Source organism: Chaetodon auriga, chromosome 16, assembly GCF_051107435.1.
Source record: "Chaetodon auriga isolate fChaAug3 chromosome 16, fChaAug3.hap1, whole genome shotgun sequence".
NCBI lineage: Eukaryota > Metazoa > Chordata > Actinopteri > Chaetodontiformes > Chaetodontidae > Chaetodon > Chaetodon auriga.
Genome location: NC_135089.1, coordinates 10,197,883 through 10,215,647, shown reverse-complemented (window position 1 = coordinate 10,215,647; position 17,765 = coordinate 10,197,883).

Here is a 17,765-nt window from a genome sequence, read left to right as displayed (position 1 = left end):
AGTCGTCTTGGATGGACATAAAGACAGGGCAGTCCTGTCTTCCTGTTAGTTAAAACTTCTTTGTTTCTTTATGACAGACTTTACTTGCCTACACTAACCTCTGTGCTGCCTGTGTAATTCTGTCATTACAATAAAGTGGTCTGACTGCATGCATAATAATATTGCTTAGAACATAATGAATATGTTTGACTTGGGCTATTACCTCTTTTAGCTGGTTCCCATTTCTCTCCTCAGAGCTTTTCTCTACTAGAATGGTTAGAGTGGGTTGCACAGGGCATTCAAAGTGGAGTCAAACCTGACATGAAAACAATCAAACTGATGAAATCTAGACTGCGTACAGCTGCAAATGAGAATTCAGAGCATTAATATTGCCTTTATAATTAAAACTGAGCAAGCTCAGCTCCTTCATTTGGAGCGTTTCTGCTGTGATTCTTATAGACACGTTCCAATACATAAGGTATGTGACATTCCTCGCCAAGGACGGGTGAGTGAAATCTGTGTATTTTAAAGCAGTTCCAATATTATGACAGCCGTGGATTTTTATGAACAGAGTACAGAGCTGAAAAAAAAGTTCCTTCCTTCCTTCCTTCCTTCCTTCCTTTCTTTCTTACTTTCCCTTCCAGCTGACAAAGCAGACCACAGAGGAAACCTTTCGTCCCTGGTTACCCTCAGTATTTTACTTCCTTAAGTCTTCTGTGGAAACATCTCGACAAACTTGGCTCCAATACTGCCAAAGCACATTCTGTACTACAGTAAGTAATGTGCTGTGCCCTGTGTGACTCCAGGGCCGTGGAAACACAGAGTGGCTCAGTTCCCTCCACTCTGCAGGTGCTGGGAGCACATTTCTGAAACACCTGCTGGGAGTTTTAAGTGTCCGGAATCCTGAGTGATCAACGCTGGACTGTATTAATCTGGATTTCAGTTAGCGAAAGGCAGTCTGAACCATCATCTACTCTCTTACCATGAGGTCAAGACGTTGATTTCGAGAACATTTTGTTTGACCAACACTCTGAATCATCAAAATTCTTGAATTTTTCCCAACATTTTTGACATTTCCATGTATATATTAGTCAAGGGGTGCTTGAAGTATCTGCCAGAGTCCGTGGCCTGAAGACTGCAGCCACAGCTTTGGTCCTAACTCCAGCCAGTCTTCCCCAAGCCTCAACTCTAACCTCAGCACCAGACCTTCAACAGTTTAGAGAGCGGGAGGACTGGGCGAGCTGACCCAAACTTCCCAGGATGAGAAAACTTTAAATCTAAATGTTATTCTTCTGGGTCCTCAAAGGATACATTGTGTGGGGATCCAGAAGGACATACCAGGCTGTGAAAGAGGCTCTTTCTTGTTTTCTGCCCATTGGCCCCCTCCCAGTCTCTCCGGGGCGGCCTGTCTCTCTCTGACAACAGCTGCTTGCTGCCTGTGGAGGCCGGGGGTGAGCGGCGCAGCTCCAGACATCTGTAGGCCCTGAGCCTGGGCCGCCTAGCTCTCTCTTTCTTTTTCGCACACACACACACACACACACACACACACACACACACACACACACACACATACATTGGAGCCCACAGTCTGCCCAGCACAAAGGACTACATTCATCCCCCTCATACAGTCTCTACTGGTGAAGAGGTCGTCTGAAGCTCCCAAGCTCTCACTCTTTTCTGCCTCCTCTCTCTCCTTCTGCATCCCCTGTCACTCGCTCAGATATTCCCTCCTTTTCTCAAACTCCTTCTGTTACTGTAGTGAACGTTCTTCCATTCAGGTCCACGAGACTCAAGTAATCATGAAACATTATAAGCCGTGGTTAACCAGGATGACAACGAGGGCCACATGTCTCAATTGGGGGGGGGGGGGGGGGGGGGACACATTCTCATTTTGGGAAGCAGAGTGACCTGTCTTTGGCTTTCAGTTATGTCCCAGTGTGGGTGCCTTTGGAAAAATATGTGGGAAAGTGTATGCATATGTGTTTGTGTGTCCCTCTGTGTGCGTTTTACCTCCTAACCCTGAGAACAAGCATTCCAGTGCAGAGGACTTGCCGACTAAGTTCACAAAGGGATACTGAGAGAGGCCAGAGCGAACAGAGATCCTTTGTACAGAGTGAATGTGGCCATGAGAAGTTTGGGAATGGCATGGTTTGAGAAACATCACAAAGTTGCTTTTAAAAAGGCTCTTTGGTAGGAAACCATCTATTTTCAACAGAGGAGCTTGAGGTTGGCCATATGTCTGTTACCTTGCCTTTGACAGATCGAGTCAGACGTGCCACACCACAACTACTGTGCACGCGTAATGTGTGCAAACTCGACCAGAAAATGCACTTTGAATGATGAGGTTAGCTTTGCCGTCTCTTTTCTCATCCGAGATATGTTTGTGACATTTGCTCGAGGTTGTGGCTATGCAGTTTTTCCTCTGTTGGTCAGACCCTGTGTCTCCAAGTGTCAGCCCTACTTCAGTGCCCTTGAGCAATGCAGTGAATTCCAGCCAGCTCTTAGCACACTGTGGTGGAGCTGATTGACATCTAGCTTGAGTGCTGGTGCTCAGACAGGTTGCTTTCTGGTCAGTGTGCTTTGCAACCTTTCTAATGTGTACTTTTGTAAATGTATCCCAGTGGAGCTATTAATGGTCTTTTTCACTGAACACTTGTCTTGGACCTCTTTTATTGCACTTCTTTTGTTGGACCTTTTTACATTAGTATTGCTTAATGGAATATAAACCCCTTGGGTTTTGAGTTAATAGTAACTGTTACAACTCTCTGTTTTATGTAATTGTGTTTTTCACATGTAGAGCCACCTATGGAGGAAATATCTCCCATGAGATCTCTAGTTTTATTTTCTTTTGTGCTGAGTTTTGTTTTCATGTATTTTAATTCAATGGAACCGTTTGTGGGTGTTGCTAATAATAACAAGAGATAAAAGGTACAACTGTTACACTGGTACTACTATATTGTTTATGCAGTGCATCACATACTGTTCCTTCTTTCTTATTCACTCACTCATTCACAATTCACACATGCATACATGCATGTTCACACATGCATGATGTGCCGAGTTGGATGCCTTTCAAACTTCACATCTCACAACACAAGCTCCTAATTTTGACTGTTGTCATTCTGTCAAGTAGTAATGACATGCTGCAACCACTTATGCCTGAAATTGTCAATAACATGCTGACAGTGGCCATAAAATGTGGTACAGAACAGAGTGCATGTTTTACATCAGTATGTTCTGATCTCTACATAAACCATGTTTTTAACCCCAGTCATGTTCCATAGCTCAGCAGCAAAACCCATCTAAGCTCTACACACGCATGCACACATGCACACAGTCCCTAACGCACACACTCCCAGCGCAAAGCGCAACTTGTCTGCTCATCTGCTTCTGATTAGTGACGACATGAGCGATGCCAAATGGGAGATATGGATCTCATTCCTCTGCAGACAAAGCCTCATTCATTGGCAGAAAGCTCAGATGTGGGAAGACGTTTTCTGTGACTTGGACCTGCGCCGGTCCACTCCTTCTGGGTCTCATGTTGTCCTGTGAACAGGGGGGGGTTGTACCACATGTTCTTGGATGGATAGAGGGTTGTTGGATCAGACAGTGGGAAGGTGGACATTTACACAATGTGCTGTACTTCTGTATGTGGAGTGAAGACAGTATGTTGTTTCCATTAGATAATTCTGAAAAATGGAGCCAAAGTTCATCTGACTTTTGATGTGAGGGAGTATCAAAGGTTTTCAGTTTAAGTCAGTTCATTTTCCAGGTGGAAAAACATAACAAAAGACAAATGAGAGCCTTCAAAATGGACAGTTTATGTTACAAGGAACAATTAGTTACCTACAATTTCTGCTGTTGTACTTACAACGAACCTATTCTGTTGGCATGTCACACAGATGTGTGTGTTTTGGATTACTTATAGCATACCAGTAACCTTTTTATTCATCTTCATGTTTGCAAATGTTGTGCTTGGCCAGCCAGTGGGTTACCTCTAGCCTAATGCCAGAAGTCAGTGGCCTGCAGACAAATCCATGACAGCTGTAAAGGTGATGGCACACCTTGAGAGGACAGGCAACCTTTTGATGACAGCTTACCCACGAGCTCTCTGACTGCTCTGTGTGACTCACTGTTGCATAGGAAAAAAAAAAAAGAAAGAAAAAAGACAGGTGTCAACATTTGGGTGAAACTTTACCTTTGAGCTCCACCAAATATGACTAATACTCCAAACAGACAGAAAAAAAATCAAACATCGCCCTCCAAAAGCGCACATGTAGATACAAACGACACATCTCAAATACACGTCGCACATCAAGTCCACAAGGCAAGAAAACTGACAGCACATCCCAGTTTAATGAAGTCCAATTACAGTCATATACTGCTGTTTAAACAATGGTTGTCACCTCAGCAGAACAATGGCTGTAAAAGCTCTTTACTGCAACTGCCTGCCTGTGATTTATAGCATCCTTTTTACCTCCTTATACAGTTACTAAATAGTTAAAAAATATAATAAGAACTAGCATTCATATTTGAATGTTAGTCATGATTTTGCTCATGAAATTTAACACAGTTTTCTAAAAAACAATTCCCTTTTATTCCACATATTGTTCTCATTTCTCCATTCCTAATTACACAATGCGATTTCACTGCTTGCCGTTCGGTTTGCTGAGACTGGCAGTACATTCGTCAGGCTCGGAGGTTGTTGACCTATCGTTCAACTACACACTGGCCAAACACTTCACGGATGATAATGTGTGTGATTGTTCTGTCTTTGTTCCACACAGGTGTGCAGTGTCATCGCTCTAACAAAACAAGCTAATCCCAGTAGTTACCCTGCATGTGAACTCTATCTCTCCATCTCATTCCCTCTATCCCTCTCTTCTCCTCTCCCTCCTTCTCTCTCTTCTGCCCTGGACCGGAGAGCAGCGCACCCGCCAAAAACATTTGAGGGCAAAGTCATCATAAAGTCATTTCCCCCATCATATTAAGTGCACATTTCTGAGAGGATAAAAGGTCACTGGCAGATTTATTTCAGACGTGGGAGGCAGCTTGGGGGATTTTGGATCGTGCTGCGAACCTCAGCCACATTACACACTTGCCCAGAAACTCACTCATGAGACTCGGGTGTGTGGGTATTTGTGCATGTGCCTGTTTGTGTAAGACATGGCTGTATGTTTTCACTGTCTTGATAGGTCCTGATGAACAAAACCAACACAAGCGGTCACACACGGCTGTGTCCTTTTGGTGTGTTCCAGTGTTGTATCTTGTAGCGTGTGGTGTTACCCAGTGCGCCGTGTCATCCTAAGGTGTTGACATTGTTATTACTGTTTAGGGTTGGGCATAATGACCCATACTGTGCATGAATACTGTAAATCAGTAGAAGTTTGTCAACAGTCAAATATTTCTTCTATAGTATTTAGCATCAAGACATCTACTGTATAGTTGCCATTTAGCAGGACTGTGTTATGGCAACATTTTTCAGGCATTTACTGTACTTGAAATTATTAGACTTCCAGAAAATTGACAGATGCGTTGCAGTTTATATGACATCAAAATGTCGTGCTATAAAATGACCCACCCCTATGAAGTCGCGGCTTGTCATGATTAATGGAAATGAGGCAGAAATAGATTAAGAGGCGCAGAGTCAAATGAAGGACCAGGGTTATGGTTGTTACTGCAAGTAGATTAAAGTCAGGATGAGACTAGAAATCAGTGTACAGTTATGTGTAGATGTCTTTTAATACAAACAGATACCTGTAGTGTCTGTGTCTGTGCATATGGACTCCTCCTTCCTTCCTTCCTTCAGTGACAGCCATCTGAGTCTAAGTAGGAACCTAGTGGTGTAGCGAGTCAACTCAATGAGATCCGAGCACAGCACCACCAGGTTTCCTGTAATCTGCGAAAACAAGCAAATGTTTTGGGCTTTTCTCTCCTGGTCGCTCCCCTCCCTCTGCACCGCATGGAGCAGGGTTCATTTGAAAGGCGCTGTTTGTTAAGGCTTTAGCGGTTAGTAAGTGCTTCCTTTGTTTGGTGGGAGCGCGGAGACAGGGGGTTAATATCTCCCAGGGAGCGCATACAAAGAGGGCCTTCAGCTCCCCTGGCCGGAGAGGGGTGGCTAGATGAATGAGGCCGGGCCGTGGGGCAAAGGTGCCAGGGAGGGCACGGGAGGGTGGGAAGCAGGGGGCAGGAGGCAGTGGAGAGTCCGGGAGGTCATGGGGGTATTAGAGCGGTGGAGGGCGCAGAAAAGGCTGCAGGGGGCAAGAGGCGAGAAGGAGAGTAGATACTTGAAGGTAGTGGCGTGGCATAGAGAAGTGACTTGAAGGCAAGGGGTCACCATTAGTGTGAATTTGGGTTAAAACAACATCTGCAAACTTTAACAGAAAACAAGCCAACAAGTTAGGAAGTGGGTTTTTACACCTTTTTGACATCCGTCCTGTCTGTTTCCAGATCCAGGTAGTTAGATGCCCAGGGGTTGGGGGTTGGGGACATTAAGTGTTAGCACTGTTTGAAATAGCTCCCTCTGGACCCTGTGGTCTCCGTGGTTCCTCAGGCCAGGTGCCACAGGTGGCAGCACGAGTCCATTAGGTAAAGTGGGAAGCAGAGATGCAATCAAAGCATGTGATAACAATCAAAACAGTGCATGAGGGCCATCTGCCCTGAGAGCTGGAGGGGGGGGACAGATGAGGCAGGTACATCTGCTTGGGACATCCAAAAATGTGTGCATGTGTGTATTTCAGTGCTCTGTTTAACAGGAGTGCAGAGTTTCCCAAAGAGCTTGATTGTAGAGGGTCAGTGTTGCATGATGAAGAACAATGGGATTTCTGTAGTAGTTTTGGATCAGATGGATGCTTTTATTTCATGGGAATCGGAGTGTGTGTGTGTGTGTGTGTGTGTGTGTGTGTGTGTGTGTGTGCTTTGGATTGCAACATGTGTTGGCTTGGGTCATGATAGAGATAAAATTAAGGCAGAATTTGGCTGTAGGGAATAAGTCTAATTTTCGGAATTGGGATTTGGCAGAAATAAATGTTTCCAGGTATTGATGTGCGGAGGATCAATAACAGGAGTCTCATTATTTTCCTTCTGTTATGTCTGTCCAATATTACAGATAATGAACAAAACTCCATTAAAAGTGCATGTTAATAATTACTCATAATGTATTCCAGAAGTTTGGTTCTTTGTCTTCTCTTTTGAAATGGTGTTCGTTACCCTCATTAGTTTAACTTCCACGCTTGCGGCATTGTAACGGTGCCTATGTCATGTTCGATTGAGATAATGCTGGCACTGAATTATTGAGGGCTGCTTGTGAGGGCTTTGTTGACGTCTCCATCTCCTCCTCTGTCACAAACTCTTTGAGAAGAGGGAGAGAGAGGGAGAGAGATCTGTCTCATTGAGCTCAACTCTTCCCACGGAACTCCGACTGGATTCCCGCTGCGTCTCGGCCAAACCAATGGTCCCTTTGTGCCCGTCTATCAGGGTTCCTCTCTCCGCTAGACACTGCCCTCTCTGTGCCCTGCAACCCAGGACCAACTATCTCTTACTTGCTGTGGGACTCTGTGGACTGCATCAGCCTCATGACATCTCAGCGGTTCACTGCCCACCTCTGTCTACAGTATGGCTAATATTTACACTGCTACGGTAACTGATGTAATGATATAATTTTATTTAATCAAAGGTAAAATGGTCATATGGTCGTAGCTGCTGTCTGTTAGCATCATAAAGAAGGTAGTGGAGGTAGCACTATGGCTGATCTTCCCGTGCCATGTCGCTCCATCCACTTACACATGGCCAGTTTGAAAAGATCTGCGTATATTGTATAAGGGCTTATCTCTATTATTAGATCATCTATTCATTAAAAATGTTCAAGCCCTCCCTTAACACACATTCACACACAAATAGACAAAGCTCAATAATTTCTCATACATATGTTAAAGGTTAAAGACGTGAATGTCTCCTGACCAAACTTTAACCATACCAGAAAATGCTGTTGCTGTATGTAAATAAGATGGAATTCAAGACAAAAGAGCAATGACTGCCACGCCTGTAATTGTGCATTTGACAAATGATGACGTAAAGTGAGACACCACAAACATCCCAGTACAGGTTGCACACAAGGAATGACTTTAACCAGAACTGTCCAGTGTCCAAAAGCTCAAAATTAGCAGGAAACAATCCAGCATACTCAAAATTGACCTCAGCATGATATGAACATGCCTTATAGACGTCCCCAGTCTGACCAGTAAATACAGAAGCCTTAACCTGTCAAACCCTGAGCTACACTGCCTCTAAAAGCTCCCGGTGTCTCTCCTAAAAAAGGGCAAAGCAATTGTCTCAGTATCATGTTGCCTACCATGAATCTCCTTTATTAAAGTTCATCTAAGCTCCAGTCCCTATTCGCCTTCTTTTTGTCTCCATTCCTGTTGACTTTCCTGTCTTTTTCTGTTACCGCTGAACGTTTATTTCCCGTCTTTGTATGTCACCATGGCAGCACTTTCTCCCAAATGATCTCATCCAATACATACAGCTTGAAATGTGCTGTTCAACGCTGATTCAAAGCAGTTCTGTGAAAGAATAATATTTATTCTCTTTAATCCCGCTCTCCACCTCTACACATTCCCCAGCCTACAGAACTGCGGGAGTGTGCCAACAATAGCACCCCTCCCTTCTTCCCTTTCTCCCTGCCGCCCACTCTGTTCTCTCCCCGGTCATGTCGGCAGAGTGGGTGGCAGGTGACACAGTGAAATGCCGTGTCAGAGGGTTAGGAATTGGCTCAAAATGGTGAAAAGTCAGTTTTAAGTACTGCTGTACCTGGCAGGGAACTTTCTTGTAGACAGATACACTGTTGTCTTCTGCAGATAACCTACAGTTAGAGGTATCCATGCTCTTATTCAGAGATATCACAGCTGTGAAGAGTATGTATTGTATAGTCTGCCAGACAAAACGGTGCTGAAATGTACCATTGGGTTCGACTGTTTTGCTTAGCTAAATTAATTTCCTCCAGGTGCACCAATGGAAATACTGCAGGGATTCAGTGAGTGATGTACCATAGATTCCTTTCTTTTTCAACTCTCTGAAACTGCACTGCTATTGTGGTGATTGCAGTAATAGATATAGTCTTGCTCCAAAGTGTTTCGACATATTGCAAATACAGCAACCCCCTTGCCAAACATTGGAAGTTCTGCAAACCTCCATAAGACGTCTATTGACAAGTGATTTGAACAGTCCACACCAGTGTTACTTTACATTATTCTACATTGACCTACATTGTAGTTACAGTGGCTATAGACTATGTTTTTATAATCACAGTATATTGTGACAATTTGAAACCTCATCTTTAATGGAATTTAATAGCGAATGTCAGCTCATTTAGTGGTCCGGCTGTTTTGATGCACGCTCATTGCTCTCATAGCATCGTTCTTAGATAGCAGCAAGCACACCCAGCTCATCGCTACAAGGTAGACAGAGACAATTGAGACTAGCTAGTGAACATAGCGTGATCACTTGGCAGCGTTAGAGCCAGATATTTCCCTCAGGAAGTGGGACAAAAACAAACCTAAAAGATAGTGTTGGACTTGCCTTCATCAGTTATTGCAGGTTTAAGGTGTGGTTCAGTAATTTAGCATTGTACTCCTACCATTGTCAGATTCATGACAGGCAGTTAAGAAAAAATAGATCAAAATCGATGCAGTGGAATCACATTACCCACAATGCAATGCAACTGCAGACAGTTCAGTCAAAGGTTCAGGCGTATCGTGGGCTACAGAGGTCTGGTGAACTCACTCCTTTCTGACCACAGATTTTTGTTCGTTTTCAAACTTCAGCCCCAACTGATGCTGCCTCAAGTGACATCACTTGAGGCAATTTTACAGACTTCACACAACTCTGGAGCCATGAAAGGCTTTAGACAACTTTCATCTCAAATGTAATAGCCCTCCTCAAGACCTATAAACATACCAGGATTTGTAAAATCAGTGCAGTTCCCCCTTAAGGTGAGCTGACTGAAATTAAATATTTGAGATTGTCAACATTGCAGGTCTCCTCAAAAACCTCCCAAACTTTGCTCTTTAATTCACTGCATTTCCACTGAGCGTTGGCGCTGGTTTTAAATCGTGTCCTGCAGAATTGTCCAATATGACTGTTATTCCCAGAAAGTGTGAGCTGAATACAGCCCTTAGTTTGATATTTCAACACACTGTCTTATAAAGTCATTTTCTCTGCTCAGAGAGATGTTCTCTGGATAAAAATGGCTTTACAGAATCATTTTCCCTTCATTCTTGTGGTCAGAATTGCCTGGCACCATGAAATGGAGCATTTTACCAAGCATTTTGATGGAGGAATCCAGCATGTCTCCAGAATGAAGTAAACAGCTTTGAAAAGCAGACACACATGCTCTCATCCTCGGTCTCTGTTTGAGCAATCTTCGGTCCAACTTTGCTCTGGATAGTTTTTCTTCTGTGATACAAAGACTTAAGTCTGTTGGGGACTCCAAAAGGAGTGAGGTCATCAGCTGTGTGGTCAGGGAATGAAAGAGGAGATGAGGAGAGCGAGTTCACCGCGACCTGGGCTTGCCCTGGAGCCTGGGATATGGTTTGGGTTTTGGGCTGGGAGACTTGGAGAGAGGTCTGCCCTAGCAGCCTCAGGTCTTGGCTCATTCATTGTGGACCAGTCCTTGCTCCAGGTTACTTACCTTCAGGAACAAGTCTTGATACTTTTCTTTGTCTCTTTGCCTTATTTCCATTTTCCCATCCAAGAAACACAAGATAAAACACACGCAAAGCTGTTTCACCGTGTCAGTAATGGTAGCTCAAACAAAGTCTTACACCTCGAGAAATCAGCACCCTTCGAAGCTGAGGACAATACATCACCATTGATGAGGGAAGACAATGTGCCAGATGACAATTCACTGCACTGTCTGCCCTGGTGCCATTACAGGACAGGGAATAGATGTAATGTCTAGACCATAACCAAACAAAACCTGTGTAATTAGCCATCTCTCACCCTGCCCAGGATTTGGCAGAGGTGCTGAGCATATAGAGGCTGATCACAGGTGGAGAAGGAGGGTGAGGTTTCGTGAGTTAAGTGGCTGTCAGAGCTGTCATGTGGACATTAGCTGGATTAGTGTGATGAAATTCAAGGAAGAATGCATCCAGTCATTGTACTCTCTATGTTTTTTGTGACGATGATGCAAGTTTATGAGGGTTGTTTTAATCTGTTTAATCTGTGTTTGCGCTTGGCTCTTTTTTGATGCGCACACAGACACAAAAAACTCACACACCTTTTTACCTAGACCTGCTCCTATCACTCCCACATGAACACAGCGGTTCCTCACCTTTGCCCCCCCCCCCCCTCGTGTCCCTCCCTTCGCTCCATCTTCCCTCTCGCACTCTATTCCTCTCTTTCGCTCTCTGCTGCTGTAAAGCCTTTCCGTGACTAGCTGTCATTAATCTTCCCTCTCTAGGGGCAGGATCTTGACTGCGTGCCAGCAAGCGCTCATACAAAGCCAAGACAGCCATCCAAAAACAGAGCCGCTTTTCTTGTTTTCCAGAGCACCACGTAGCTCACACTCACGCTGCTGCAGCCCTCAGGGCAACGCTGCTCCACACAACAAAGGAACGGCTCTGGATGCGGCCTCGCACATCACACCTAGACTAATATCCATACATTTAGATACACACCAAGGCATGCAGGTTGGTGTCTATGAAACCGCTGTTTGGCTTCACACACTGACTCAGTCTTTCCATTTATGAACACTCGCACATCATATATTGATTGGATGTAAGTTGCATATAGTCTAGGGGTTTATGGTGCATGAGTTTATTCTCCCAAATCCTCCATTTTTAATATTTTGGGGTCTATATTTTAGCATACTTTGTCACAGTTTCATTTCATTTCACTCATCAGTACCTGCAGCCCTAAAAAGCATCTGCAGATGCTTCCGGAAGAGAGAAAAAAAAATGATTATAGTTACAACAAGTACATGAGTCAGTCAACCACTGTTGACATTTGAGTGTGATATTATCAGACCATACACACCTATGTAGCATAATAATACTGTTTACAAGAGAGAACACCTAAAGCAGAAATACCTGGAATTCTTTCCCAGGTTGTTTCACATTAATGTTTAAGCTGAAGCTTTAGACCAGTTCAAGTTCTTCAAGTTCAAGTAAACAACGAAAAGGTTGTTTAGTTTTATCTATTTTTTTTTGTTATATGGTTGTGATTGTCTGCATTCATACTTCAGATTAAGCTCAGCGTGCCTACTTGTTATTCTGCGTTCGTCAGTCGCCTGGGTGACTCTTTGACCCAGAGAAGCCACGGGTCACCTGACTGTCCCAGTAATCTGCTCCGACTGGCGTTAGTAGGTGAACCCGTGCTCTGCGTCATCCTCAGTGTGTTGGCAGCAGACTCTGGACTTTGTGTCACAGGCAGAAATCACATATCGCAGCGCTGGTGAGCAGAATGAGTAGTAATTTCAACAGTCGCCCCTAATAAAAATGCAGATCCTTCACCATCATAAAGAGCTACTGTGAGGTTAACAGTCCATTGTTGGTGCTGTAAATGTCAGTCAAAGGAAGGAGAAGAGGCAGCGAGAGCAGAGTGGAAACTCAGCTGTGTGGAAACACCTGTTCTGTGTGCTCCACTGTGAACATGTTGTCATTATGTGTGTGTGCATGTGTGTCGGGGGCTTGCTCTTTTTTTTTTTTTTTTTTTTAGTATATATATAATAGGCTTTTTTGTTACGTTCTAACCCTTTTCCCAAATCTGATCCCCCTGGTTTCTCCTTTCCTGTGAGAAGAGATGTTACGATCTGCACAATAAAAAGAAAGAAGGGGCCACCAGCAGCGGGTGTATTACAATATCTCCTCTTTAACAACAAGTGCGCCATTCAGCCCCCATCAACCACTCCAAAACACACACATACTTTGCCCCCTTAGAGCACACCATCCCTCTACAAGCCACCACCACATACTACTTAACTTCCCCACTTCCCTTTGCCCTCAGATCCTTTTAAGCTCCTTCACTTCAATCTAGCCGGACCACCATGTTTTTCCTCAACAGTTCCCCAACTCTTTAGTGATCCAACAGCAGGAACTATGCACGGTTTACACTTCTGACTAAATAAACATAAGGCGATTATAATGTTGATATGGTTGTGAAAAGCTTTCCACTCTTTATGGGTATGCTTTTGCTCAAACCCACATTGTCTCGCTATACGGGCGCACAGTAACGGTCTGTGGGTGTATTGCAAATGTGGAATATGTTGCAAAGTTGGTGCCGCTTGCAGGCTTACAGATGTGCTTTAGGTGGACATTTGTCCTTAAAAAAAAGAGGAAATATTGGTTCTAAGTGCAACATTTTTGACTTTATAAAGTGCACTGCTATAGGCCTGAGACATGTTTCTCTTAAGCTACGTTACTTTCCATATCTTTGCAATCTGAGAGACAGAATTGAAGAGAATGGTTTCCACACACCACCTCTCAGTGTGTGTATGTGTGTGTGTGTGTGTGTGTGTTTTCATATGTGCGCACAGATCCACAACAGCGCTACAGTTGATTTAGACAGCTGCTGTTTGTCTTAAGAACCAGACATGCCGCACTTTGTTATTGTTTTTACAATCAGTCGTCAATTAACAATAGCATCGCTTGTACCCTTCGGTTTTATCTCCACAAATCTGCATGTTGTCTGAATCTGCTCGGAGCTTGTGTTTTCATGAACTCTGCAGCACAAAATCAACATTAGACATGTTAAAAGTTGCCATCAGCTCATTTGAAAGAACTTTCATTGTGTCAGCTGAGGGGTTGAGTAGTCACATCATGTGGTTGTGATATAAATGTCAAGCGATCTTTTAAACAGAGCTCAGAGTTCACGCTCTCTGCCCAGGCTGGGATGGATTTGCATGCACTGGTGGATTCAAATGGGATTGCAGTGGTTCTTTTCTAATGCGCGCGCCCATGTCCACACAGAAAGTGTCATATATCACTGTCTTCTTAAATGCAACGATAAGCTCTGTGTAATTGCTTTTTTTAGCGGAGGACTTGCTAATAAAACTCACAAAATGTTCAAGCACAGAACTTCTCTTTCCTCCGCGCTTCATGTTCTCTGCCTTAAGGCCGCAGCCACTCCGTCGTATTTCATTGTGCCTGTCTGGAGGGGGAACACATTAACCTGCCTCGGCTGTCACGCGAGCTCCCAGTTGAGTGAGTCAGCGAGAGAAGTTGGACCTCAGCATACCATTCTCACACATCAAAGGCAGGCGGGCCAAAGTGACTCCATACGCTGAGCCTCCATGGCGTGGTATTCACATATCCAGCGCTCCTTCCTGACCGGTTCTTTTGAGCTGGCACTGGCAAAAAATCGTGAAGTGTGACCTCACTCTGTCGCAATAAAAGAGCAGTAATGGTAGTATAAGGGTTAATGCCGATCATACTGGATTTGCCAGTCGGAGAAGCTCTTTATTGTTCCTTTGAAGTGGTTGTTGGATGTGTTACCTGTGGGTGTTCCTTCACGGCAAAGAGGGCAGTGCAAATGGTAGTTCTCCTTTCAGATGTCACACAGCAATAACAAGTGACGTTAGCATTTGATGCACGCAACAAGTGGTTGCGGTATGTGTTACGTACAAACAAAAGCAAAATAAATATCAACACTCAGATCTGGGCAGTGGGTGGAACAACTTTCAGATTTCTGATAGCGGGAAATCAGCTGAGAAGCGAGGCTAAATAATGGACTTTGGGAGCTTTTTCGGGGAGCGTTTGGTTCCAAGTGTGGCTGACGATGGTCGTGACGCACTCGTTCTTCCAGAAATGTCACCGAGTTCTTGGATTTTACGCATTGCGGCTCGGCTGTGAGAGCTACTATAAACACATTAAATGGGCCATGCATGTAGAAGAGGTTTAGTGTATTCACAAGCATTGTATTCACGACAAAGAAAATTGCACAGTGAAGTCACTCAACACCACACTGATCTATAGAACGCTTCCCAGGCATCATTTGACCTGCATGACATGTGTGCACGATTTGTCATCGGTACATTTAATACACTTTTGTTGCTGATGTCTTCATTTCTTTGTCAGTGCTGTTCTTTTCTCTGCCAGAGCGTGCCAGGAAGCAGCCATTGTATTCCAGCTCAACCCTGTCATTAGCTGGCTGGGGTGTGGGGAGGACTGTTTACAAACAGCTGCCTGACATGACCGTAGAGAAAGTGACACACACACGCTATGTACTTCAACACACCCCATACGGTCTGTCACTGCCTGCGGGACTGGATGACATGTTCGTGTTGGGCAGACATTACGGTTAATGTGCTGGAGTGTCGGACCCAACCTGCAACGGCTGCTTCAGAATGAATAAATAAATAACGGTTCGTAATATAATAAAGATGAAATGAATAACATCTGTAATAGTCATAATTGTCTTCATGGCTCTATGGTAGAGCATGAAGACATCAAGCAGCATTACATCAGCCTTCCAGCTTCCAAAAGGCATCGTCTCCATGACTGCTTTGCTGGAATCTAGCTAAGTTTATGCCACTTTATCCCTCCGCTCTGCGACAACTCAGAATTCAGTGTCGTACTTGACTCTACTACTCTTGTCTGGAAGCTTTAGCATATTACTTTACAATGTTTCATACCCGTCCTGTCCAAATTTGGTGATTTTGAATCTGAATTTTCCTGCTAAACAGAAGGATTAAGTGCTCCTTCATGGGTTGAGAAAATTCTCCTCCTTGTTAAACTAAATAAACTGTTTAAAACGCTCTTGGATTAGCTTAAAACAGGGCGTTTTCTTGTGAAAAGCTGACTTTGAGAGATACGTGGTTCTCATAGGATAGCGCCACTGCAAACATCAAATGATGTTTGAGAATATGATGCAGTGCTGTAGAGTAAATTACAGCATATAACATCGCCAAAAACATGATATATGATAGTTAAAACACTAACAGGGAACTTTTTACTGCGTAATGAGTACTTTACTTTTGATGCTTTAAGTACGTTTTGCTGATAATTCTTGCTTACTTTTGCTTGAGTGAGGTTTTGAATGCAGACCTTTTCCCTGCAGCGGAGTGTTTTCACAGTGTGCTATTAGTACGTTTACTTAAATAAAGGATTTGAATACTTCTTCCACCACTGGTTTCATGGATACATACTGAAATATTTGTTAACCACTTAATGCGGGTAATGAAAAGGAACAATGGTTCCTTCAGCAGCCATGTGGTATGAATTTACACAGAAAGCGTATTTCATCGTTACTGTGCCACATTGTTGGTTTGTCTCCAAGCACACCTTGCGGTGTGAAGAAGGACAATGCAGCTCTTTCACAGGCTTGACCCAACTGTCACACCTTATATTGAGGACATTCATTGGCTTTGTGGACAAAACAATTGTTCCCAAGGAGAGCAGAGAGCAACAGATGAACTAGGCATGAAACAATAGACACAGACAGGACACGGCAAGACTGAGCTGAGAGGAGGAAAGACACATGGGGGGGGTTGTAAAAGCTGGGTATGAATTTCTGCTGTCTTCATTTGGATCAGTGTTTGTGCCTGCTTGGAGGGTCCATTGACAAACAGTGGAGACTGTAAGAAGTATCCCTTTATTCTCCCACACCAATTGCTTCATATTCCCAATCAAACAGCCCCTTTGTCTCAGTGCTTTGTCCGCGCACGGGGAAACAGCGCGCTGCAATGACGAGACGCAGACAGATTATCTTGTTTGAATGGCTTTTCCAGAGCGGCAGAAAGGCCAGCACAACAATAGGTAACTTGTTGTGGGCACAACAAATCTAATATTCATTTAACATAGCCTTGTTGCAGGCTACCCATGGGAGCTGCTCGCGCTGGTACAGTAACTGTTTGTATTTGCACAATGCACTCCACCTCAGCGGGGCTGCTAATTGGGCTGGTTGGAGGGAGCCAAAAGCCCCCCGATGAAAGAGGGCAGCGGCCACAATTATCATAGGAGACACAACAATGTAGGGATTGAAATAATTTCTTTTATGCCTACATGGGACATCTCTGACAGTCTGACTTTTCCAAATCAAAAGAACAGGCAGGACTCAGCTGAACCCCACGCTCAGAGAGTAACCTTAAACTAGAGGAATCACTAAATCATTACTGCACAGGAACAATGCTATATGTTTTGCAAGTCCTGGGTAAGTCCTCGTGAACTAACTTAACCCTCATGTCTGGATTTGTCAATAGGCAGCACGCGAGTATTTGTGCAGACATGCATCCATGTGTGGGTGTATTTGATATTGCTAACAAGCTAAAAAGATTCTTCCCTGGCCATACATTCATTAACTCTGATCGAAGACATATGTGCTGCTGCTGAGGTTCGTGTTTTCTCTGCTCGGACACGATGGTCGCCCATGATGTGTCAGAACCAGTCAGACCTTCCCTCAGTTTGTGCAGCGCAGCTTGAGGGATGTGCGTGACTGAGATTGGCAGAGCTGGCGTCCACAGACCAGATTTGGACTTGTTTTATTACCTTCCCTCAGTGTTCAACATCTGTTAGATCACAATCATTCACACGCACCAATAAATATTTTGGATGTTATTCACACACATTGTCTTTGTATTAGCAGTGCTCAGAACCATGTAGCAACAACACATGAAACAGCAAAGTAATGGTTACATAAGTTTGAAGTGATTGAAACGTGCTGTTGTTGTTGTTGTATGATATGAATCAATTAAAGAGCTGAATGAAGCCAACATGCTCCCATCGCCGTGGATTAGGAGTCAGACTTATGCTCCAAAGGTCACATATTTTTGCATCATATCATGCAAAAAGTGA